The 25,755-nt window shown below is 46.6% G+C and overlaps 1 pseudogene; it reads right to left on the minus strand.

Annotated features, from left to right (window-relative positions):
* Positions 1-439: 439 nt before the first annotated feature.
* Positions 440-24,973, minus strand: LOC102402296 (annotated as a pseudogene).
* Between the last annotated feature and the right edge of the window lie 782 nt (positions 24,974-25,755).

Below are 25,755 nucleotides of genomic sequence, written 5' to 3' on the forward strand. Positions count from 1 at the left end.
AGGTTCTAAGAATACGATTCTCGGAAGTGATTCTTCTCAGGAGAAGAATCACTCCTTGGGTTGACAAAATGTTGAGAAACCCGAAACACAAAACACTGGGGATTCCCTCGTGGTCCAGTGGTTAGGACTCAGCACTTTCTCTGCCAAGGGCCTGAGTTGAATCCGTGATCAGGGAACTAAGATCCTGCAAGCTTCATGATGCAGGCAAAAGAAAACATCACAAAAAAATTGATGCATGGACAAGAAGGGAAAGGACTTCCCTGTTGCATTTGTTGTAGGTCAAATGGTAAAGAATCTTTCTGCAATGCAGGAGAGCAGGGTTTAGTCTCTGAGCTGGCAAGATCCCCTGGTCAAGGAAATGGCAACCCACTCCTATATTCTTTCCTGGAGAATCCCATGGATAGAGGAGCCTGGTGAGCTCCAGTCCCTGCGGTTGCAAAGAGTCGGACTTGACAGAGCGAATAATGCTAACACAACTAAGCAGTGAAAAAGCCACTTGCCTGAAAAGAAGGAAGTAAAGCTTGAACGTCGCTCCTTTGTTAGCTAACCTACATCAAATCTGTGACAAGGTCCAAATGACCCTGCCTGATGGCCAGACCCTTCCCTGGGGTCAGGTCTAGCGGGCAGTCCTGCAGACCCTGTTGTTAAGGGCTGGTTGGAGAAGCCATGAGCCACCTTGTAGGAGAGGGGTCTGTGGGGTGCAGTCTCTTGCTCCCCTCTCATGATTGAAATGGCACTCGGGGGCCCAGCTCCCAGCTGACAGACTTCACACTGTCCCTTCAGGTTCAGAGTCCAGACTGGGGCTAACCTCTGGGGAGAGTGAAGATGAGTATCAGGGTCAAAAGAGATAAGGGATCCACAGGGCAAGTGGCTCTCACTGTACTGACAGGGGTCTCACCCCAGTCCCCCAGTGTCCTCTGCATCAGCCCCAACTGCTCTGCTCAACAGAGGAATAAGGGATGGGGAGGACTCACCCACAGCTGCCCAGATCCTCAGACTCTCACAGAATCCTAGAATGTAAACCCTATCAGAGATGGCTTATTCTGATGGATCCCACGTTCCTTGCACCCTCGTCCAGGGAACCTGGTCAGAGGTGCGAGGATCCCCGATTTCCATCATAACCCTCTCCAACTGTGTCTTTCCAGACTCACCGAGACTCAGGAGGCTGAGGAGTGTGGGGCACATGGCTCTGCTTCTGTGAGACAGGAGGCACAGCTGAGCAAAGCTGACTGAGTCACAGGATGCGGAAGGCGGGCGGTGCTGTTGGTACAGTCAGCCTGGCTCATGTCACATGGGAAGATGGCCAGCCTCTTCTCACGCCAGGGATGGAAGTCTGACCTGAGCCACATCACTGAGCACACCTCATGACCTGATCGTCACCTTTTCTTTCCCTAAACACTATCAACCTCAGATATGCAGATGACACCACCGTTATGGCAGAAAGTGAAGAGGACCTCAAAAGCTTTTGATGAAAGTGAAAAAGAAGACTGAAAAAGTTGGCTTAAAGCTCAACATTCAGAAAACGAAGATCATGGCATCTGGTCCCATCACTTCATAGGAAATAGATGGGGAAACAGTGGAAATAGTGTCCGACTTTATTTTTTGGGGCTCCAAAATCACTGCAGAAGGTGACTTCAGCCATGAAATTAAAAGACGCTTACTCCTTGGAAGGAAAGTTATGACCAACCTAGATAGCATATTCAAAAGCAGAGGCATTACTTTGCCAACAAAGTTCCGTCTAGTCAAGGCTATGGTTTTTCCAGTGGTCATGTATGGATGTGAGAGTCAGACTGTGAAGAAAGCTGAGCGCCGAAGAATTGATGCTTTTGAACTGTGGTGTTGGAGAAGACTCTTGAGAATCCCTTGGACTGCAAGGAGATCCAACCAGTCCATTCTGAAGGAGATCAGCCCTGGGTGTTCTTTGGAAGGAATGATGCTAAAGCTGAAACTCCAGTACTTTGGCCACCTCATAGGAAGAGTTGACTCATTGGAAAAGACCCTGATGCTGGGAGGGATTGGGGGGAGGAGGAGAAGGGGAGGACAGAGGATGAGATGGCTGGATGGCAGCACTGACTCGATGGACATGAGTCTTAGTGAACTTTGGGAGTTGGTGATGGACAGGCAGACCTGGCAGCTGTGATTCATGGGATCGCAAAGATTCGGACACGACTGAGCGACTGAACTGAACTGAACTGAACTGAAACACTATCAACCTAAGTGGATTTGAACAGATCTTGCTGCCTTTAGGAAGTAGTAACGGTGATTCAGGTTATACCATGCAGGATGCTTTTCCCAAGCTCATGATTATCTGATTAACCTTAACTCTTTGCAGAAGAGAAATCGCATGTACCCACATCATATTTCAGGCTCAGTGCAGGATGGCAATTAAAGACTCATTAATAGAGGTTTTTATTCTGCATTCTCATGAGAGGACCAGACATGCATATATGTCTCTTTGAAAATATATTGTAATATATGTGATTAAGAAGCTAACGTGTTAGTTACAGGTGTGCAACAAAGTGACTCAATTATTCATATACATGCATCTATTGCTTCTCAAATTCTTTTCCCACTTAGGTAGTTACAGAATATTAAGTAGAATTCTCTGTTTTATACAGTAGGTCCTTGTTGGTCATCCATTTTAATACGGCCATCTGTATATATCAGTCCCAAACTTTCAGTCTAACCTCCCCCTTACACTATGCCCCCTGGTAACCATAACTTCATCCTCTATGAGTCTGTTTTGTAAATAAGTTCTTTTTTTTAGATGTCACAAATAAATGATATCATGTGATATTTGTCTTTCTCTGACTCTTCCTCATCTGAAATTATTTCGTGACTGTGAGGGGAAACTTTGCACACAACACTCTCTCTGTCTCGCTCTCTTCCTTCCTTTCCAATCCAAGGACCACACATGTACACAAAGATAACGTGTGTAAAGATGACTGTGGTGTTTTTTTGGGAGGGGGATTTGTTCTGCCTGAAAAGGTGGACCACCTTGCTTCCTAGATACTCAGATGAGCACAAAATATGTCAAGTAGGGACTTCCAAGCTGCAGAATGCTGGAGTGAGGGGTGTGTCCACAACAGTCAACTCCAAACTGGGGCAAAATGGCCCAGCTGTTTCAGGACTCCAAGGGCAGACATACAGTCAGTTCAGCGGTTGTTCATAGACAGGAAACAACCTCAGTAAGGGCAGTGATTCCACACCATTTTGCTGGCGGTGGGGGGTCATTAACATTAGTTATTCTCCCTAAGTAATAAATCTGGTCTCCTCTTGATCTTTATGTATGTAATGGAGTAACAGTACAGTCACCCTTCTTAAAATTTCCTCTTATTTACTTAATATCATGTTTCAGAATTGATCTGTATTCTTTGTCATTTCAGTTTGTGCATTTTTACTTTCATTGCAGATATATAAACCTGAAGTTTTTAATTTTATTATTATTTTAAATATAAATTTATTTATTTAATTGGAAGCTAATTTTTTATAATATTTGTACAGCAAATTGACTCAGCTTGACATTTATATTGTTTTCCATTATGATTTATGGCAAGATACTGGATAGAATTCCCTGTGCATACTGTAGGACCTTATTCTTTTTTTTTTCATATTTAAAGGTAGGTTTTATTTTTATTTTTTAATTCAATTTATTTATTTTAACTGGAGCTAATGCTTTACTCATTCTGTGTATAAATAGATTTCATCTGCTAATCCAAGCTTCCAGTCCTTCCTTCCTTGGCAATCACAAGCCTGTTCTCTATGTTTGTGAGTCTGTTCCTGTTTCATTGATATGAGCCTTTTAGATTCCACATATGGATGATATCACATGAAAATTGTCTTTCTCTTTCTGTCTTCTTCACTTAATATGTTAATCTCCAGGTTCATCCATGCTGCTGCAAATGACATTATTACTTTTTTTACATATCTAAATGATATTCCATTCTCTGTGTGTATAAGCATATATATCTTCTTTATCCATTCATCTCTTGATGGACAATTAGGCTGTTTCCATGTCTTGGCTATCATAAGTTTTGCTGCTATGAACATAGGGGTGCATGAATCTTTTCAAGGTATAGTTTTTTACAGATATATGCTCGGGATTGGAATTGTTGGATCATATGGAAACTCTGTTTTTCGTTTTTTGAGGAACTTCCATACTGTTTTCCACGGTGACTGCACCAGTTTCCACTCCACCAACAGTGTAAGAGGGTTTCCCTCTTCTCCACATCCTCTCCAGCATCTATTATTCATCAACTGTCTAATGATGGCCATTCTGATTGGTATGAGGTGGTACCTCCTTGCAGTGTCGATTTGCCTTTCTGTACTAATGAGCAATGCTGAGCATCTTTTCATATGCCTGTTGGCCATCTGCGTATCTTCTTTTAAACCACAGATATCAATTGTGAGAGTGATGTCTATGGATTTTGGCTAAAATGAATGACACCTCTGCTAATGTCTCATGAATGTGCTCTGATTCCAACTTCATGTTGCTTGTCAAGGGACAGAGTGATGAGGTCTTCAGGAAAGGAATAGTGACTTTATTTGGAAAGCCAGCAGACCGATGTATGGTGAACTTGTGCCCCAAAGAATCATCTTACCTGAGTTAGATGGGCTTTTTGTGAAGTGAGAGGGATGGTCAAACAGTGTTTACTGAATGTAAATAACCCTAGCTCATGGGGAAGAAAATTCCAAGGAGAAGAGAGAAGAATACAGATTAAACACCCACGTGTGAACTCACACTTTCACACTTACACACACACACACACTAAAAGAGGAGGAGAAGTGGCTGGTTGTTGCAGTGTTTTAATTAACTAATTAATGTCTGTGCTGGCTCTTCGTCACTGTGCACAGGCTTTCTCTAGTTGTGGGGAGGGGGCTGCCCTTTTCTGTGGTTCAGGGTCTCTCATTGCCGTGGCTTCTCTTGTTGTGGAGCACCCGCTCTAGGCACATGGGCTTGTGGCCCACGGGCTTAACTACCCCGAGGCATGTGGAATCTTCCCGGTCCTGCGATTGGGCCTGTGTCCCCCACGTTGCTGGGATTTCCCAACCACTGGACCACCAGGAAAGTCCTGTTGCAAGCTTTTTTTCCCCCTTAATTTATTTATTTTTAGTTTAAGGACAACTACAATATTGTTAATTTCTTCCGTACATCAACATGGATCAGCCATAGCTATACTTACATCCCTTCAAGGTGGAAATCTTTTAATTCTGAAATCCTTTGTTCTCGAAGCTGTCCATGCAGGTCTGATCATAATGTCTCTTTAAGCCCCTGACAAGACAAAAGGTTCTATCTGTTCTGCCACTTTTTATCTGTATACAAATGGGAAAGTGTTATACCTTTTAAGTTCAGAGCCTTGAGAATAGTTTAGGATGTCAGTCCTGTCTGACTCTTTGTGATCCCATGGGCTGTGACCCGCCAGACTCCTCTGTCCATGGGGGTTCTCCAGGCAAGAATGCTGGGGTGGGTTGCCATTTCCTTCTCCAGGAGATCTTCCCACCCGAGGGATCAACTCAGGTCTCCTGCATTGCAGGCACATTCTTTATCATCTGAGTCACCAGGAAAGCCCACCAGTAACATAGCGCAATTCAATATTTCCTCCCACAATTAACATTGCCATTGTTTTCCATTTACTTTTATCATGGACATGGTGAGATTTTGGCATCATGCTTTCACTCTCAGTGTAGCATAACACTGACATGGAATATACCATAAATTAAAAAATAGAAGTATGAATACAATGCTAGATTTCTAATAAAAAATAAATATATGAAACAAGCAACAAAGATTTACTGTACAGCATGGGAACTATAGTCAATATCTTGTAATAACCTAAAATGGATAATAATCTGAAAAATAATGTATGTGTGTTTGGTGCACCTGAAACATTGTAAGTCAACTACACTTCAATAAGATATATCTATTATGAGATTAAAAAATCGAACCAGTGAAATAAATACATTTTAAAACAAAATGAAAGAAAATGAAGTCAGTCAGTCGTGTCCAACTCTTTGCAACCCTATGCACTGTAGGCTGGCAGGCTTCAATGTTCATGGGATATTGCAGACAAGAATACTAGAGTGTGTTGCCATTTCCTTCTCCAAATAGTGCATGCCAACTGCAGCATCCTCCCTGATGGTCTGTGTACTCACTCTCACATCCCAACTCTGCATACGGTGTATTCACATGGGCACCCTGAGCTGCCCAAAAGAGCCTGAACCCAGATGGTGAGTTTGTGGAAGGCCCTGGAAGGAAGTCAGAGGCTGAGTCCCAGAATCTCCCCACCCCTCAATCTGCAGCTCATCTCAGGAGCCCTTCCAGGTTTCACCAGCATCACTCTAGAATCTCAGGTCTCCCACCTCGCCCCCTACCAACTTCCCGGGACTCAAGTGAGATATGGGTCCCAGGAGACCTAGGAGGACCCACCTGCAAGGTTCAGGGGCCTCTGGCCCAGACTCAGTCCTGGAAGTGAGAGATTTGCCACCAAAAGCTTGAGCTGATTCTCCTCCACCAGGATCCCTGGCCCCTCAAGCTGTCTGAGCCCTGAAGTTCCCATGAGCTGGGGCCAGGGTGGGTGTCCCTTGCCCTCCTGTGGTCCCCTCCCTGCCCTGCACATCTGGCCAAGGAGAAGAAGCTCAGAGAGGATGGAAGGCATGTCTACAGCTCTGAGTGCCCAGCTGCCCCTGCCCCCGCACTGTACAGATGAGGAGACCACGGGGCCCTAGAGGACAAACAGGATGTGGTCCCTGGAGGGTTGCCACCACCCTTTGGGGTTCCCTCAGCCATGGACTCACAGCAGGGGGTGGCCCCTCCATGGACCTGGCTCTGATGTCTGCAGGCAGGGCTCAAGAGGCATCTCAGCCCAGACTTGAGGTCTCAACTCTTGCTCTTTCTGCCTGGTCTGACCTGCTCCAGAGGGTGGGACCCAGTTTCTCATCCTGAGTCAGCCCTGACAGCCTGGCTCCAAATAGGGCTCAGAACTTTATTTTCCCAGTCCCCTCCAGAAATGGAATTTACGTCTCATCTTTGGTCAATTCATAAATTATTGCAGAGCACCTACTCTGTAGCAGGCATTGGTGCCACACAGTAGAAATATACCCATGACCCAGGTAAACCCATCTTCTGTGGGTGGTTGAAGAACTCAGATTCTGCAGAATGAAGGCATCAAATGCTAACATTCAATTATTTTTTCAAAAGAAGTAATCTGAGAATAACTGGGGTTCAAATCTACACTGTGAACACTCAGAAAAATGAAGATCATGTCATTTGGTCCTGAACCTAGAGGCAAGAAAAAAAAAAAAAAGGATAATCAGGGGAAAAAATGGAAACAGTGACAGAGGCAATACAGGAGACCCAGAATGTCTTCACTTTAAGTGATCCTGACATTTCTTGGTAAAAGAGTTCTTGGGCAGTTTAGTTCTAATCCAGGAGAGACATCACACACAGAGAGCTCAATGAGCAACTAAGGCTCCGTGGAGCTTGATTTTCACCCCATTGGCCAGCTCAGTTCACACTGGGGTCCTCATGGTGTTATTCTGTTCAGCCCTCCGCTTGGTTGACCCAAGCCACATTGTGCCAACAGTTGATAACTTAAAAGGCACAAGATTCTCAAATCTTTGGCTTTGGAGAAAAGAAGCAAAAAAGACAAAACATGCAAATATTGATGGATTAACACATGTGCAAAGCCTCCCTGGGGCAAGTGTTCTCTCTGCAGCCCTCAGTGATCTGGCATGGAATATCCAGTAGAATACTCTGTGATGACAGGACTTTTTAAACATCTGCTCTGTCCACAACATGGCACCTGGCCACATGACGCTACTGAGCACATGAAATGTGGTGGGTGTGACTGAAGAACTGAATGGTTTATTTCATATACTTTATTTCATTGTACCACATGGCTGGGTAAGTACTTTATTGGCCAGTGCGGATCCAGACTGAGGGGGATATTGTTGTTCTGTTTCTACCCCTGAAACTCCAGCAGTCTCAGTGCACTCGGCTGGGAAAAGGTTGAGGGGCCTTCCTCAATGGCTCAGTGGCAAAGAATCCGCCTGCCAATGCAAGAGATATGAGAGACGTGGGTTCGATCCCTGGGTCAAGAAGATCCCCTCAAGAAGGGAATAGCAACCCACCCCAGGATTCTTGCCTGGAGAATCCCATGCACAGAGGAGCCTAGCTTCCTGCACAATCTCATAGGTTCGCAAGAGTCAGACATGACTGATTCGACCTAGCACGCAGACACACAGCCTCATGTGGCAAGTGGCACCACACTGGATATCTCAGACAGAATATGCTTCATCTTTTTATTTGGCCAACTTGCATTGCTTTTGTTATTGTTTCATGGAAAGCATTTTGTTTTAAATATAGCAGTGTGCACACGTCACTCTTAAACTTCCAATCTATCTCTCCCCTCATCCTTCCCCTCTGTAACTCTAAATTTGTTCTCCAAATCTACAAGTCTGTTTCTGTTGTAAACAAGTTCATCCTTGTAAACTATTACTGAACACAGGTTTTTTTTAATGGCTTTCTTTTATTTTAAACTGAATAATTTGAAGACTCAACTTGCAAATTTTTATGCTTTACTGGAATTTTCAAAAAAGTAGGATGATCATGGTAACCTACCCAGTATGTGTAATTGATTCGAATAACTTCTCCCAAAAGTTTACATAGTTAAAATAGAGTATTAGAATAGCCAGGGGATTCCTAAGAGGTGGTGGGATTTTTGGAGACAATCCTATAATTCTTGGACTCCACTGTTCACCTCAGAGCTGGGGGGCTACTTTGGAGGAGGAGAAGGAGTGCCCACTGAGGAACCCCTCTAAAAAAAAGATCTAGCTCTTCAATTTATAACACTTTGTGTGCTCAAATAATGGGGCCAGGTCAGGGTCAGCATGGTCTTGGTTTACATCGAATTCCTCATAGATACTGGTCTCCGCAAAGAGGTGAATGAGGCTCAGGGGAGTGGGAGTGAGCACTCTCTCAGAGATGGTCCTGTGGTTCAAGTGGACAAATATCACATCCTCTGCTGATGGGGAGAGGAAGGAGATGGGAATGATGGAGTGAAATGTGATCTTTAAAGGCGGGTGCATTGGGCATTGGAGGGGCTCGGGCTATGGCAAGGGTTTGGGTGGGAGGACTCACCTCGCCATTCACTGTTCTGTCTTCCTTGGGCTCTCCTTCCATGATGGCAGCATCTGTGAATGGAAGAGGGTCGAGGCTCTTGGGGTGGGGGCGAATCTTCTAGACCTCTATATCTTTGGTGGGGACATCAAAGCCAAAAAAAGCAGGGGTGTGCCCCAGGTTGCTGAGTCTGTCTACTCCACTAAATTGAAAAAAACAAAAAACAAAAAAAACCCAACATCCCATATACAAGCCCAGCCACTGACGGACTTTCTTAGGAATCTGTTGAAACTGAAGTAGTTCATCCTACATATTCTGTTAAGGACCATTCTCTAATGCATATCAGCAGATTCCCAAGATCATCAAGGGGAGAAGAACAGATTGCTGTGGTTGAAGGGAAGAACAGGCCTTGGAATGTCCCTGGTGGCCCAGGGATTAAGGGTCAACCTTCCAGTGCAGAGAGTGTGGGTTCTATCCTGGGTGGGAGAACTGAGATCCCACATGTCTTGAAGCAACTATCTTCAATGATGCAACAGCTGAGCCCGTGAGCTCTGGAGCCTTGAACTGCACCCCAGGACTGCAGTGAGGATCCCCCAAGCTGCAGCTGAGACCTGATGCAGCTAAGAATAAATTAACACATATTTTCATAAACAGAACAGGGTCCCATGGGTCTCTGGAAGATATTCATTCAGGGATTACAACAATGGAAATCAGTTTTTAACCTACAGGAAGTGAAAACACGATTCTCTGCTATGACCTCCCCTGGGTCAGATGACGCTGTGCTTCCCTCCTTCAGACTTATGATTGTGGGTAGACCACCAGTGACAGTTTGGCTCTTCATACTTACTTTATGGGTAACCAGTGACAGACAAGAACAGCAAGGAAGATGCTGGTATAGATGATGGCTAGGGAGAGCCTAAGGAGAAGGTGCAGCTGGCTGGAGTAGCCTTGAGGAAGCCATGCTTCGGCCAACAAGCCAAGGGAAGAAGGTCTGGTTATTCGTTGCATACACCCTGCCCCTACACACAGGAGTTATTGTATCCTTGTGTCAAAGTGTGTCAGCAGCTCTCAACCTGATCAGTATGGTCTCCACTTCCCAGGAGGTACCAAAGCATCCATTAGAGATGTTAGCAGTGGATGAAGTAAGGAGGCCATGCAAGACCAGCAGCGGCCTCAAATCTGGTCCCCCATGTTCCCATGCAGTTTTTCTCTGCTGCCCCATATGACAAGGCATGGTGTTTTTGCATGAATGGGGACTCCTTTAATCCTGCATATATTTCCCCCTCCATCCACATACACCTGGAATGGAATCCTCAAGACATGACACTTCTATTTCTGAACTGTGGAATGTTTAGTTCATAAAATAATAACAGAGAAATAGCACATATTGAAGGTGCTCCCTAAAACTCTCCCCTTATCCCCCCCATCCTTCCCCAAAGATACTGGTGGAGGGAGGGTAAGCATCTCCCTTAAGCATGGGGTCAAGTCACTCTGTGTCACTGTGTTCAATTTAGAAATTCCCAGTCCCAGAGAATGAGAAACTCAATACCCGCTCTGGTTCTAATACAGACTATGATCTCAAATGCTGATGTGACAGGGACGTTGCGGGGCCAAAAGTCACAGAAATGGGAGATAGTAGAACCAACACTCACACAGGGACCCTTGTCTTCTCAGAAATTTGCTGAGATAGGAAACCATCTTGCTTACCTTCTGTGGTGTGTGGATCCATGGTTGATGGGCAAGTACTTGTAGTGGATCCTAGGGGAAAAAAGCCAGAAGGGGTGAACAGTAACCTTCCTCTCCCCACCATAGGAGGACTCTTGTTTCTGGAAGGTTGACTTCCTGCCTGTCCTTGGCTCTGTCATCTCTCAGAGCACTGATGGGGGAGGGGAGATCTTCTGATCCCTCATCGTCAATGCATTGAGTAGACCTTCCATCCCGAGAAGAGATGGTGGAAGGAGGCGGGAAGGGTATGCCTGGTGATGAAAGACAGCTATAAGCAAGAGACATCCTCTCTGCACCAGGAATGAGTATCTATGCTCCTTAATTGGAAAATCACCTGTATGTCAGCGGTGCTATTGGGAAAACATTAAGAGCAAGGGCCAATGCAATCTTGATCCTCCCGAATGAGCCCACCCACTCCTCCTCCTGGGTCCACCCTGACCCTTTTCTTTATTTGCCTGGATAGACAGGACTCTGATTTGGAGCATCCATACAGGAGGTGCAAGAGGGTTGAGATGCCATCTACCATCTCTCTTCCTCTCTGGTTCTCATCGCCTCCATTTCTCCAGAAGCTCTAAGGTCCCCTGATGCCAGCATGCAGCCCTTGAGGTAGAGGTCACTGATATTATGGGAAAAGCCAAACTGCCTTTTGGGCCACCACAATGTGATTTAGTGTATTGTAAAGCATGGGACTCTTCATGGGGTTCTGGAGGCAAGAATACTGCACAACAAAACTGACCACGTTTTGTCAGAACTCTTCACTATGACCCATCAGGCTCGGGTGGCCCTGCTCGACATGGCTCATAGCTTCATTGAGTTGCACAAGCCCCTTCACCACGACAAAGTTACGATCTATGAGGGGGGAAAGTGAAGGACAGAGAAGTCTGTCATGCAGGACAGAGGAGTCTGTTGTGCTGCAGTCCACGGGGTCACAAACAGTTAGACACATCTTAGCGACTGAACAGGAACAACAAAGCATGGGCCAGGAAGAGGTTCCTCACCTGTGACAGACAGGAACAGTGGGTCGCTGAAGTCTGACCACGAGTAGGGAGAGTGAGTGAAGGAGCCATAGCACCTGTAGACCCCGCTGTGTGCTGGGGTCCCAGGACCCAGAGGGAACTCTGCCTGGAGTGCTCCGTGGGAGCCCCGTCCTCCAGCGAGCAGGCGCCCAAGTTCGTCCCACTCCCTGAGCAGACGAAACTGGTCAAAGGCGCTCTTGGAGCTGCAGACCAAGGTCACATTCTGCCCTGACCTCACCACCGGCCCCTCTGGGCTGAGAGAGAGGGTGTTTTGGACAGACCTAGAAGAAGGAGAGGCACTTTCGTTAGACAGTCTCTTCCCGAATCCCATGTCCTTCACCCCTGAACTGAGAATTCACACCCTTGGCTCTTCTCAACTCTCTCTCTCTCTCTCTTGCTCTCATTCTGTAATTCTCCCCTATCTCTCCCCTACTTTCTCTCTCTAGGTCTCTGAAATTGCCTCCCTCCTAATATTTTTCCTTTTTGTATTTTTTTTTAACTCTCTCTACTTCTTCTTGGATTGGTTGATTTGATCTGTCTTCTTTGATTCTGAGGTGCTCATTCTCTATCTCCTCTCTATCTTTCAGCATTATTCATCTATCTATTCTACTATCAGTTTATATCTCCATCCACCGTCTATCTACCCATCTTATCATCTATCTATATATCCATCCCTCGTTCCATCATGTATCTACCTTTCTATGTATGTATCTATCTACCTATTTTATCATCTATGTATATGTTCATCCATCATTTTACCTATCTATCTATCATCTATTTCCACTTCCATGACTTCCTCTGCTTCTTTGTCTCTCTGAGTCTCTTTTGTAATCCCTATTGTCCACCCCACATCACCATCTTTCTCAATCTTTATACCCATCCACCCTCCCAAGTCTCTGATTTTTAGGGCTTCTCTGTCCCATCCCTTCTTTCTCATTAATTCTCTATCCCCTTTTCTTTCTATTTACCATTATTTTTTTCATGTTTCTCCCACCTCCTCCAGTCCCTCTGGCTTATTTTCTGTGTGTGCGCACAGCAACTGTGTTTCTGCCTCTGCTTTTCATTGACCCTGTTTTCTCTCTGATTCCATCTCTCTGTGGGCTTTGACTGTGATAATCTTACAATGTTTGGTGTGACCTTGCACGTGGGCTTGAACATACAGCATGAGAACTCATGAAACACACAACATACAGGAGCTGGCGTTTGGCTCCGTCACCAGGGACCTTGGTGTCCTGGGGCACAGTGTGGCTCAACCACCTGGAACGAAGCCACATCTGAGTAAACACAGTATCTGTGCATCACCCAGGGCATGAGGACACAGGGCTCCTGGGGAAACAGCCTGAGACAGACCAACCTGGTCATGAAGTCCTGGGTAGATACATGGTGTATCCTTGGGTTCTTTGAGTAGAGAAGAGAGTGTAAAGTTAAAATGGAAACCAGACTCCTGAACTGTTTCTGGTCTCTGAGCAAAATCAGGGTGGAAGGGCAACCTCTCTACTACCTTTCTGTCTGCGTCTCTTACTTCACTCTTTATCTCCATCTCTGAGTTCCTCTCTCTCAGCCCCTGCCTCTGTCTTCTTTGTCATAACAGGTGGTCTGTACTTGCTTCTCCTCTATCTTTGTCTCTCAGATGCAACTCTCACCAAGTAGGTTTCTCTCCATGAAAAGCACCCTTCTCTCATCTCCCACACCACCACCTGGGGCTTCCACATCCTGGTACATCCAGTCTGTATGCCAGCTCTTGACATTCTCACCTGTGATCACCATGTCCAGACGGTCACTGAGGGGCTGGCCACTCAGAGTGGGAGAGAACAAAAGCACAGAAACATCTGCAGGAAAACCTCCTCATCTCAAGGTCACCTGCTTACCAACCTTAGTTCCACATGCGGTTTCATTTCCCTTGGAATGGGACGTAGCAATCATAGATTTGGGGTTTTAGGGTGCAGGCATCACGGGGCACCATCATTCTGCCCATTGTGGGACCCAATCTCCTCTATTAAATATCCTTTTATTTAGAATGCCTGGAGCACTTCCTGTCGTTCTGATTGGACCCTGACTCACACTCCCACCGGAAATCTCAGGGGTCTGGGGGACTGGGACAATGGGTGGCCTCTCTGGACAACAGCTCTCTGACCTGTGACCACAATCTCCAGGGTTCACTGGGTTTTGATCATGCAGGGGGGAGATGACTGTAGTGACCATGACACCTGTAGGTCCCCACGTGTGCTTCGGTCATGGGGTCCATGAGGAAGTCCTTCCAGAATAAGATGCCCTGGAGCTCAGCGACAACAGTTCTGTCACCCTTGTGCAGCCTGAAGCTGTCAAATCCGAGAGGGGAGTGACACCAGAGAGTCACATGCTGTCCTTGAGGAATCACAGGGCTTAGACAGGCTTATAGGGAGGGCTTGTGGTGATCACCTGGGGCGAAAGAATGCATGGTTTACAGTAGAAAATGGGGAACCCCTTCCTCTCACTGGGCTCAGATGACCCACCCCTTTCCCACATCTCTAAGGCTCCTTTTCAAACCAGGGGAACCCATGCTCCATGGAGATTCCCACACCACAGCGGCATAGCACATCCTACATGAAAAACATCTGCTGAGAATTTTGAGCATGTGTGTGTGCTCAGCCATGTCTGTGACCCCATGGACTGTAGCCCGCCAGGCTCCTCTGTGCATGGGGATTTTCCAGGCAAGAATACTGAAGTGGGTTGCCATTTCCTTCTCCAGGGGATCTTCCAACCCCAAGATTGAACCCACATCTTCTGCAGCACCTGCATTGCAGGCAGGTTCTTCACCACTGAGCTACCCAGGAAGCCTGAGAATTTTGAGTGTCAACTAACAGATTCTTCCTGGATGTTGAAAATGTAAAATTTGTTTTATAAAACAAGACGGAGTAGACACCCAATGGAAGAACAACTTGTGTGAGTGAAATGATGTCAGCTCACATGAGGAACACAGGACATGATGGAGCCTGTGCTAGATTAGAACCTTCTGGAATCTCACGGGGCAGGGCATAGATTCTCCTCTTCTTCTGAATGGAGGGCAGCAGCAGTTCTCTGCAATGCCTATCCATGGAACTGCTGGAGAGCTTGAGTCATCACCTTGTCCTCCAAGGGTCTGTGGTGCCTGGCCCTGCTGCCTTCCGTCAGTCTACAGATAACACCAGTCCCTCCAAGTCACCCCAGCTCTGAGCATCACAGTCTCCTGTAGGTGCCCATAGGGCTTGGCTCAGCAGAGGGAAGGGTATCTGGGGGAGGGTCTCTGGGCCAGAACTGGGGGCTAGATTTCCCTGAAAGAGTTAGTCAACCAGTCATATCTGACTCCTTGTGACCCCCATGGGCTATAGCCCACCAGACTCCTGTATCCATGGAATTGTCTAGGCAAGAATACTGGAGTGGCTTGCCATTTCCTTCTCCAGGGGATCTTCCTGACTCAGGTATCCAACTGAGGTCTCCCTCACTGCAAGCAGAATCTTTACCAGCAAAGCCACCTTGGGCTCCCATTTTCTACTTCCAAAAGACCACCCTCATATGGTTATGACTTCCCATGGTTGACCCATCACCCTACCTTCTGTACCATCTCCCCTCTTATTACAAGAAAGTCTTACTTGAGGAGGATGGCAACCACAGTTTTGGGGAAAGACTCACCCTCTTGTGCCCAGATGCTCTGGATCAAGAAGAAACCTGGAAAGAAAGACTCATGATGGATGATCCATCTCATGTCAGACCTGGCCTTCTACTCCCCCAGCCTGTTCTATGGGCCTCGTTGGCAAGGATGTTGCTCGGCCTTGATGAACCCAACCATCAAGGTCCACTTTGCCCCTGTGGAGGCAGGGCTCTCTGTTAAGGTGGATCCAGCGCTCCAGGTCAATATTTGCACCAGGCTTCATTCTGTTCCAGGACTCAACAAGACATGTCAGGCTGATGATGGCAGACAGCATGGCGCTGCTCCTACTGAGCAGGAGGCTGCAGCTCTGCAGACCTGAAGAGTACACAGGATGTTATGATGACGCCCCAAACTAACATCATGTGCAAGCTGACCACAGGACGGAAAGGTGACTCACACAGGCTCTTCTTACCTTAAAAAAGGCAGAGTGTGGGGGCCCCGGCTGAGGGAGGAATTGGGCTTCCTGGAAAATGTAAAGGCCGGTGCTGTCTCTTCAGATTGTTTAACAAACTTGAAGCACAACCTCTGACCCAACCCACCTTTGGCCACGTTTTCAAGTTTACCAAAAATGTATGCCTCAATATCTATTCTGTGACGATTTTGAGGCACTGAATTATTTTCTGTTTTCATTCTTGATATGATTTTCATAGAATTTCTTATTTCATTCCTATATTAAAAAATTTCCAAGCATTATATGTTATCTTTAATGTTCAACCATCTCTATGACATCCACAGTAAAAATGTCTTTATTGAAAATGCTAATTTCATGATTTTTTAAAATTTATGGATTTTCCTATATTGTATTTTCTTTTCCCTGTATGTGTGCACTGCAAAGTTCCTTGAACATGTAACAATTTGTAAAAATTTATGAATAGTTGGCTTACAATATTATATTAGCTACAGGTATATTACATAGTGATTCAGTATTTTCATAGACTAAACACAGTACAAAATATCATAAAATATTGACTATATTCCCTGTGCCAGACATTATAGCCCTGCGACTTAATTATTTTATAAATAATTGCTGTTGGTATTTCTTAATCCAGTCTACATACTTTGCTGCCCCTCACACCCACCCCTCTCCCCTCTGGTAACCACTAGTTTCTTCTTTGAATCTTTGAGCCTGATTCTCTTTTGTTATATTTGTTCTTCTATTTTTATTTTCTTAATGCTTATTTTTGTTTATCTGGCTGCGTCAGATCTGAGATGTGGAATGTGGTATCCTTTTAGTTGTAGCTTGTGGGATCTAGTTCTCTGACCAGGGATTGAATCTGGACCCCCTGCATTGCGAACCCAGAGTCTTAGTCACTGGACCATCACGGAAATCACTATTTTGATTTTTAGATTCTACATAGAAGTGAAAACATACAGCATTTCTCTTTCCCTGTCTGACTTATTTCACTGAGCATAATGACCTCCAAGTCAATCCATGTTCTCAAAAGTCAGGATTTTGTTCTTTTTAGAAAGCTGAGGGGGCTTCTCTGGTGGCACAGTGGTAAAGAATCTGCCTATCATTGCAAGAGACCTGAAAGACCTGAGTTTGATGGGTCGAGAAGATCCCCTGGAGAAAGGAATGGAAACCGATTCCAGTATTCTTGCTTGGAGAATCCCATGCACACAGGAGCCTGGGTGGCTACAGTCCATGGGTCGCAAAAATGACTGAGTTGACTTAGCATGCATGTATTCAGCCTAATATGGTTAGTGGCACCATACTGGCTATCTCAGAGTATACTTCATCTTTTTATTTTGCCAACTAGCATTATTATTTTTCCATGGAAAGCATTTTATTTTAAATATAACAGTGTGCACATGTCAATCCCAAACTCCCAATCTATCTGTCCCCCAACTCTTCCCCTCTGGTAACTCTAAGTTTGTTCTCTAAGTCTACAAGTCTGTTTCAGTCTTGTAAATAAGTTTACCCTTGTAAAATGTTACTGAATAGAGGGGTTTACTTTTATTCATTTTGTTTTATTTTAAACTGAATAATTTGAAGAAATCAACTGGCAAATTTTTTATGCTTTATTGGAATTGTAGAAAAAGTAGGGTGATCATGATAAGCTACCTAGTATGAGTGATTGATTATAGCATCTCCCCAAAAGGTGAGATAGTTACAATAGAGTCCTAGAATAGCCAGGAGATCATTAAGAGGTGGTGGGATTTTTGAAGACGATACTGTAATTCTTGGACTCCACTCCTCACCTCAGAGTTGCTGGGCTGCTTTGGAGGAGAAGGAGTGTCCATGAGGAACCCCTTTAACAAGAGATCTAGGTCCTTTATTTGTAACACTCTGTGTGCTCAGAGGATGGGGCCAATTCAGGGCTCAGCACAGTCTTGGTTTGCATCGAATTCCTCATAAATAATGGGCTCAGTGGAGGGGTGCATGGGCCTCAGGGGAGTGGGAGTGAACCGTCTCTCAGAGAGGGTCCCGAGGTCCAAGTGAGCGTATATCACGTCTTCTGCTGCAGAGTCCTGAGAGGAGAGAGGTGAGAATGATGGACTGAGATGTGATCTTCAAAGGCTGGGATATTGGGCATTGGAAGGGCTCAGACTATGGCAAGGGTTTGGGCTGGGAGGACTCACCTCGCCATTCACTGTTCTGTCTTCCATGGGCTCTCCTTCCATGATGGCAACATCTGCAAATGGAAGAGAGTCAAGGCTCTTCAGGGTGGAGGCAGTTATTCCAGACCTCCGTAACTTTGATAGTTACATCAAAGCCAAAAAAAAAAAGCAGGGGTGTGCCCCAGGTTGCTGAGCCTGTCTACTCCACTAAATGAAAACAAAACATTCCATAAACAAGCCCAGCCATTCACAGTCTGTCTCAGGAATCTGTGCAAACCCACGGACCCATCCTACATCTTCTGTTATGGACCATCCTCTTCTACATATCAGTAGATTTCCAAGATCATGTAGGGGAGAAAAATGGATGGTTGTAGTTGAAGGGAAGAATAGGGCTTGAAATGTCCCTGGTGGCCCAGGGATTAAGAGTCAACCTTCCAGTTCAGGGAGCGTAGGTTCTATCCCTGGTGGGAGAATTGAGATCCCAAATGCCTTGAAGCAAGTATCCTCAATGATGCAACTGCTGAGCCCATGAGCTCTGGAGCCTTGAACTGCACCACAGCACCACAATGAGGATCCCCCATGCTGCAGCCAAGACCTGATGCAGCCAAGAATAAATCAACACATAGTTTCATAAAAAATAACAGTGTTCCATGGGTCTCTGGAAGATGTTTCATCAGGGATTACAACAACCGAAATCAGTTTTTAACCTATAGGAAGTGAAAATGCCATTCTCTCCTATGAACCCACTTCCCCCTGTATCAGATGATGCTGAGCTCACCACCTTCAGACTTACGATTTTGGGTAGAACACCAGTGATAGACAAGAGCAGTGAGGATGATGCTGGTAGAGGTGAAGGCTATGATGAGCCCAAGGACAATGTACCATGTGCTGGAGTGTGCTTGAGGAAGCTGTGCTTCTGCCAACAAGCCAAGGGAAGAAGGTCTGGTTATTCGTTGCATACACCCTGCCCCTACACACAGGGGTTATTGTGTCCTTGTGTCAAAGTGTGTCGGCATCTGTCAGCCTGATCAGTTATGGCCTCCACTTCCCAGGAGATACCAAAGCATCCAGAAAGATGCTAGCAGTGGATGAAGTAAGGAGGCTATGCAAGACCAACAGAGGTCTGAAACAAGGTCTCCCAGGCACCAATGCAGTTTTTCTCTGCTGCCCCATATGACAAGGCCTGGTGTTTTTGGATGAATGTGACCCTTTAATCCACAATACATTTTCCCCTCCATCCACATAGATCTCGAATGGAAACTTATGAAGATATGACACTTTTATTTCTGACCTGTGGAATGCTTAGTTCACAAAACACTAAGAGGAATAACACATATATAAGGTGCTCCCTAAAATTCTCCGCTTGTCCTGCCATCCATCCCCAAAGATCCTGGTGGAAGGAGAGTAAGCATCTCCCTTAAGCATGGGGTTAGGTCACCCTGATCCGCTTTCTTCAATTTAGAAATTCCCAGTCACAGAGCATGAGAAGCTCAATGTCCCCTCTGGTTCTAGGCAGACCACAGTCTTAAATGCTGACATGACAGGGACATTGAGGAGCCCAAAGTCACAGAGCTGGGAGGTGGCAAGCCAACACTCACAAAGGAACTCTCTGTCTTCTCAGAAATTTGCTGAGATAGGAGACCGTCTTGCTTACCTTCTGTGGTGTGTGGTTCCATGGATGATGGGCAAGTACTTGTAGTGGATACTTGGGGGAAAAAAGAGAGAAGGGGTGAACAGTAACCTTCCTCATACTGACTGAAGGAGGAATGTTATTTCTGGAAGGTTGACCTCCTGCCTGCCTTTGACTCTGTCATCCCTCAGAGCACTGATGGTGGAGGGGAGAGCTTCTGGTCCCTCCCCATGAATGTGTTGAGTAGACCCTCCATCCTGGAGAAGGGATGGTGGAAGGAGGCAGGAAAGATATGCCCGGTGGTGAAAGACAGCTGTAAGCAAGAGACATTCTCTCTGCTCCAGGAATGAGTATTTATGCTCCTTAATTGGGAAATCACCTGTATGTCAGAGATGCTTCTGGGAAAACTTTAAGAGCAAGTGGCCAATGCAATCTCTTATCTTCCCGAATGAGCCTAGCCTCTCCTCCTCCTGGGTCTACCCTGACCCTTTTTCTTATTTGCATGGATAGACAGGACTCTGATGTGGAGCATCCATACAGGAAGTGGAAGAGGGTTGAGATGGAGCTACTATCTCTCTTTCTCTCTGGTTCTCATTGCGTCCATTTCTCCAGAAGCCCTAAGCTTCCCCTAACACCAGCACGGAGCCCTTGATATACAGCTCATCATACAGTAACATGTTATGCAAAAACCCAAATGGACTTTTTGCCCAGTACAATCTCATTTTCTATATTGTAAAGCATGGGACTCTTCATGGGTTCTCCAGGCAAGAATACTGGAATGGGTTGCCACTTTTAACTCCAGGGGACCACATTTTGTCAGGACTCTTCACTATGATCCTTCAGCCTGGGTGGCCCTGCATGACTGGCTCATAGATTCAGTAAGGTACAAAAGGCCCCTTCACCACTTAAGGCTGTGATCCATATGGAAGAGACAGTGAAGGACAGAGGAGTCTGTCGTGCTGCAGTCCACAAGGTGGCAAAGGGTTGGACAACATAGCGACTGAACAGGAACAACAAAGCATGGGCCAGGAAGAGGTTGCTCACCTGTGACAGACAGGAACAGTGGGTCGCTGGAGTCTGACCACAAGTAGGGAGAGTGAGTGAAAGAGCCGTAGCACCTGTAGATCCCGCTGTGGGCCGGGGTCCCAGGACCCAGAGGGAACTCTGCCTGGAGGGCTCCGTGGTGGCCCCGCCCTCCAGCGAGTAGTCGCCCAAGGTCCTCACCCTCCATGAGCAGATGGAACTGGTCAAAGGCTCTCTTGGAGCTGCAGACCAAGGTCACGTTCTCTCCTGACCTCACCACGGGGCCCCCCTGGGCTGAGAGAGAGGGTTTCTTGGACAGACCTGGAAGGAGGAGACCTTGACCTTAGAGCACAAAATAACTCTATCCTAAGTATAGTACTAACCGGAAGTGTGCAACAAGAGAAGCATTGCAATGAGAAGGCCGCCTACCGCCAGGAGAGAAAGCCCCACTAAGGGAGACCCAGCACAGGGAAAAATAGAGAAATAACTTTAAAAATGGAGTGTCATTTAATATCCATTTTAAAAGAAAGAATATATGTATATGAATAACTGAATCACTCTGTTGTACAACAGGAATTAACAACATCTGAAATCAACTAAACTTCAACAAACATAAATAAGATAAAATAAATTTTAAAAATCAACCAGATGTGTGGTTCTCTTGAAATAAACGGAACCTACTAATTACTGCTGGAGACCATCAGAAAACATAGCATTGACCCAGAAGAAGAGATCATGGAGTGAAAATTGCCAGAATCTCACAGGATCTTTGACCACCTCTTTTTGAGGGCGTGTTCAGCACTGCCCTGCCCACCCCCAGGGGCTGGAAGGGACTCCTTAGCGGGGAGGGTTGGAGGGACATCTCCCCATCTCTTTGTGCAGAAGGACACTTAAGACACGAGGCTGAGCAACTTCAGGGTGTTGACATTCAACCCGATCACACAGGGGCCAGACTGCAAGGGCATCTGGTACCAGAGTGTGCTGCTGACAGAGGAAGGGAGCTCTGACATGAAAGCAGGAAATCAACCCCTCAAACAACCATCGTTGGCTGCCTGAGCCTGGGAATTGCCCGGGTCCCTGCTCTGGTACATTTTTCTCTGTTGGTCGTCTGTCATGTTCTTGCTCCTTCACTGTGTCACCGGCTGTGTCTTCTCCTTAGCACATGGCATGGTCTCTGTTCTCTTTTCCCTTCCGTGTTCACAACTCCTCTCTCTCTGGTTTGTTCCCTCTCTCGAGTTTGTGAGTGTCGCTACACGCCTGTCATTCTCTCCCAGGACTGGTGCTGGACTGGACACCAGACTTTCTTTGACACAGAGAGCAGAAGGGACTGGTCTGGCCACACTCACCTGTGATGACAATGTCCATGGGGTCGCTGGGGGCTGACCACTCATAGGGGGAGCCACTGAGAGAGCCGTAGCATCTGTAGGTGCCCGCACTCGCCAAAGTCATGGGGCCAATGACAAAGTCAGCTGCGGCATGCCCACCAGTGAGCATCTCTCCACGTCTCTGTAAATGCCCTGTACTGCTTTCCTGGTGCAGGATAAACTTGTCAAACACCACCGATGAGTGACAGTGGAGGGTCACATTCTCTCCCCACTGCACGAGGGGCCCTGGGTGGGCTGAGATGGAGGGTTTTGTGAACACACCTAGGAGCAAAGAGGTTGTGAGCTTCAGTGAGTCACCCACCTTGGCCCTTCCCCTGACATCTGAAGGTGTAAAACTCCTCCCCATTTGACAGCGGAGCTAATTACCCTTCCTGTGTGTTTTGTTGCATTCTCTTTAGCCTTGTTCTCAGGCTCTGGCTCATGTTTCTTTTTGTTCAAGACCTCCGCCTCCTCTGTGCTCATTCTAAGCTCTTTAGCTGTTGGATCTGCTCTTGGGTTCATGCATGCTTACTCAGTCACTGCAGTTGAGTCTGTGCAACTCCATGGACTGTAGTCAGCCAGGCTCCTCTGCCCATGGGATTCTCCAGTTGAGAATACTGAGTGGGTTGCCATGCTCTCAGCTTCATCCCATCCCTAATATGCGTGGTGGGGGCTGGGGTGGGTCTGAGGATGATACCCTGGCTCCCTTCACACTCATCTAGAATGTGGGCGATGACTGCAGGACGTTGGGATGGAGGTGGAGAAAAAAGGGAACATTTTCCTATCTGTGACCCCACTTCATGCCTCTGGAGACATTCCTGGGACTCCTCCCTAGGGCTCCAGCTCCTTCATATGGGATTACAGCTCCCTACTGGGTGGCAGGTGCTGGATCAGGATCGTGCCCCATCCTCCCTGCTGGCAGGCAGTGGCAGCATCCTGTGTAACTCATGCCTAGGGAGGCTCCTCCTTCCTGAGCTGGGGTACCCCATCCCTCTCTTCGACACCCTGAGTTTAAACTCTCAGAGTGGGTTCTCTTTGCCTGGTTCGGTCCTGGCTGGGAGTCCTGAGGAAGTCTTGGGCTGCACTGGGACGTGGACCTAGGGAAGGGTTGCCTGCAGGCATGGCTGTACCCAGCTGGGCTGCACCCCTCCTACCTGTGACCACAATCTGCAGAGGGTCACTGTGTGCAGACCAGTAGGCTCCAGAACACGTGTAGGACCTGGCATGTTCTCTGGTCACAGGGCCAAGGGTGAAGTTGTTGAAATAATATCCCTGGAACTCAGGCAAACCCCTTCTCCCATCTGTTTTGAACAGTATGAATCTCTTAAGTGGAGAACGGGAGTGACAGCGAAGTGTCACAGTCTGTCCTAAGGGAACCACGGGGCTTGGCCAGGCGGACAAAGACAGCTTCTCATATTTACCTAGGAGAGAAGGAGACACAGGCTTTGAGAAGAAAATGGGAACACTCAGCTCTCCCCACTGCCCTCGTGGGTGGGCTTCCCCTTTAATTCTTTGAACTCTCCTCCCCTAAAGTGCAACACCCTGATGCTCAAGGACACCTGGGGCTTGGGGACAGACAGAGACACAGTCAATCCAGGAGAGACATCATGGAAATTCTCAGGACATGAATCACTCCTTGGGTTGACAAAATGTTGAAAACCGTTCTCTCAAAACACAAAAAACCTGGGGATTCCTGGGTGGTCCAGTGGTTAGGACTTGGCACTTTCTCTGCCAAGGGCCCGAGTTCATCCCTGATCAGGGAACTAAGATCTCGGATCTCACAAGCTGCATGATGAAGGCAAATAAAACACCACAGAAAAATTGATGCATGGACAAGAAGCGAAAGGACTTCACTGTTGTATTTGTTGTAGCTCAAAAGTGTAAAGAATCCTCCTGCAAGGAAGGAGACCAGGGTTCAGTCCCTGAGATGGCAAGATCCCCTGGAGAAGGAAATGGCAACCACCTCCATATTCTTGCCTGGAGAATTTCATGGACAGAGGAGCCTGGTGAGCTACAGTCCGTGGGGTAGAAAGGACTCAGACACGACCGACTAACACTAACACAACTAAGCAGTGTAAAAGCCACTTGACTAAAAAGAAGGAAGTAAACCTTGAACCTCACTCCTTTGTTAGCTAAACTACAATGACACATCAAATGTGGGACAAGGTCCAGGTGGCCCTGCCTGATGACCAGACCCTTCCCTGGGGTTGGGTCTAGCAGGCGGTCCTGCAGACCCTGTTGTTAAGGGCTGGTTGGAGGTGCCAGGAGCCAGCTTGTAGGGGAGGGTCTGTGGGCTGCAGCCTCTTGCTCCCCTCTCATGATAGAAATGGCACTCAGTGGGCCTAGCTCCCAGCTCCCAGACTTCACACTGTGCCTTCAGGTCCAGAGTCCAGAGCTGGGCTAATCTCTGTGGAGAGTGAAGATGACTATCAAGGCCAATAGGAGGACCTGGGATCCACACGGCATGCAGCTCTCACTGTACTGACAGGTGTCTCACCCCAGCCCCCAGTTTCATCTGCATCAGCCCCAACTGCTCTGCTCAACAGAAAAATAAGGGATGGGGAGGACTCACCCACAGCTGGCCAGATCCTCAGACTCACACAGAATCCTAGAAGGAAAAGCATGTCAGAGATGGCTTGTCCTGATGGACTGCACGCTCCCTTGCACCCTCATCCAGAGAACCTGGTCAGTGGTGTGAGGACCTCCCAATTTCAACCATAACCCTCTCCAACCGATCTTTCTGGACTCACCCAGACTCAGGAGGCTGAGGAGTGTGGGGCGCATGGCTCTGCTTCTGTGAGACAGGAGGCAGAACTGAGCAAAGCTGACCGAGTCACAGGATGCGGAAGCGGGCGGTGTTGATACAGTCTGCCTGGGTCATGTCACATGGGAAGATGGCCAGCCTCTTCTCACTCCAGGGATGGAAGTCTGACCTGAGCTGCATCATGGAGCACGCCTCATGACCCAATCGTCAATTTTTGTTTCCCTAAACACTGTAAACCTAAGAGGATTCAGACAGATCTTGCTGCCTTATGAAGTAGAAACAGTGCTTCAGTGTATACCATGCAGGATGCTTTTCCCAAGCTCATGATAAATCTCATTAACATTAACTCTTCAAAGAAGAGAAATCACATGTTCCCACCTCATATGTCAGGCTCAGTACAGGTTGCCAATTAAAGAGTCATTAATAGAGACTTTTATTCTGCATTCTTATGAGAGGACCAGACATGCATATTATGGCTCTTTGAAAATATGAAAAAATTCTATATTGTAATATATGTGATTAAGAAACTAACTGTGTTAGTTTCAGATGTACAACAAAGTGAATCAGTGTTACATACACATGCATCTATTGCTTTTCAAATTCTTTTCCCACTTTAGGTAGTTACAGAATATCAGGTAGAATTCTCTGTTTTATACAGTAGGTCCCTGTGGTCATGCGTTTTTATTATAGCCGTGTGTATATGTCAGTCCCAAACTTCCAATCTAACCTCCCCCTGACACTATCACCCCTGGTAGCCGTAAGTTCATTCTCTGTGAGTCTGTTTTGTAAATAAGTTCATTTTTTTAGATGTCACAAATAAACGATATCATGTGATATTTGTCTTTCTCTGACTCTTCTTCATCTGAAATTATTTCGTGACTATGAC

Source organism: Bubalus bubalis, chromosome 18 (assembly GCF_019923935.1).
Source record: "Bubalus bubalis isolate 160015118507 breed Murrah chromosome 18, NDDB_SH_1, whole genome shotgun sequence".
NCBI classification, from domain to species: domain Eukaryota; kingdom Metazoa; phylum Chordata; class Mammalia; order Artiodactyla; family Bovidae; genus Bubalus; species Bubalus bubalis.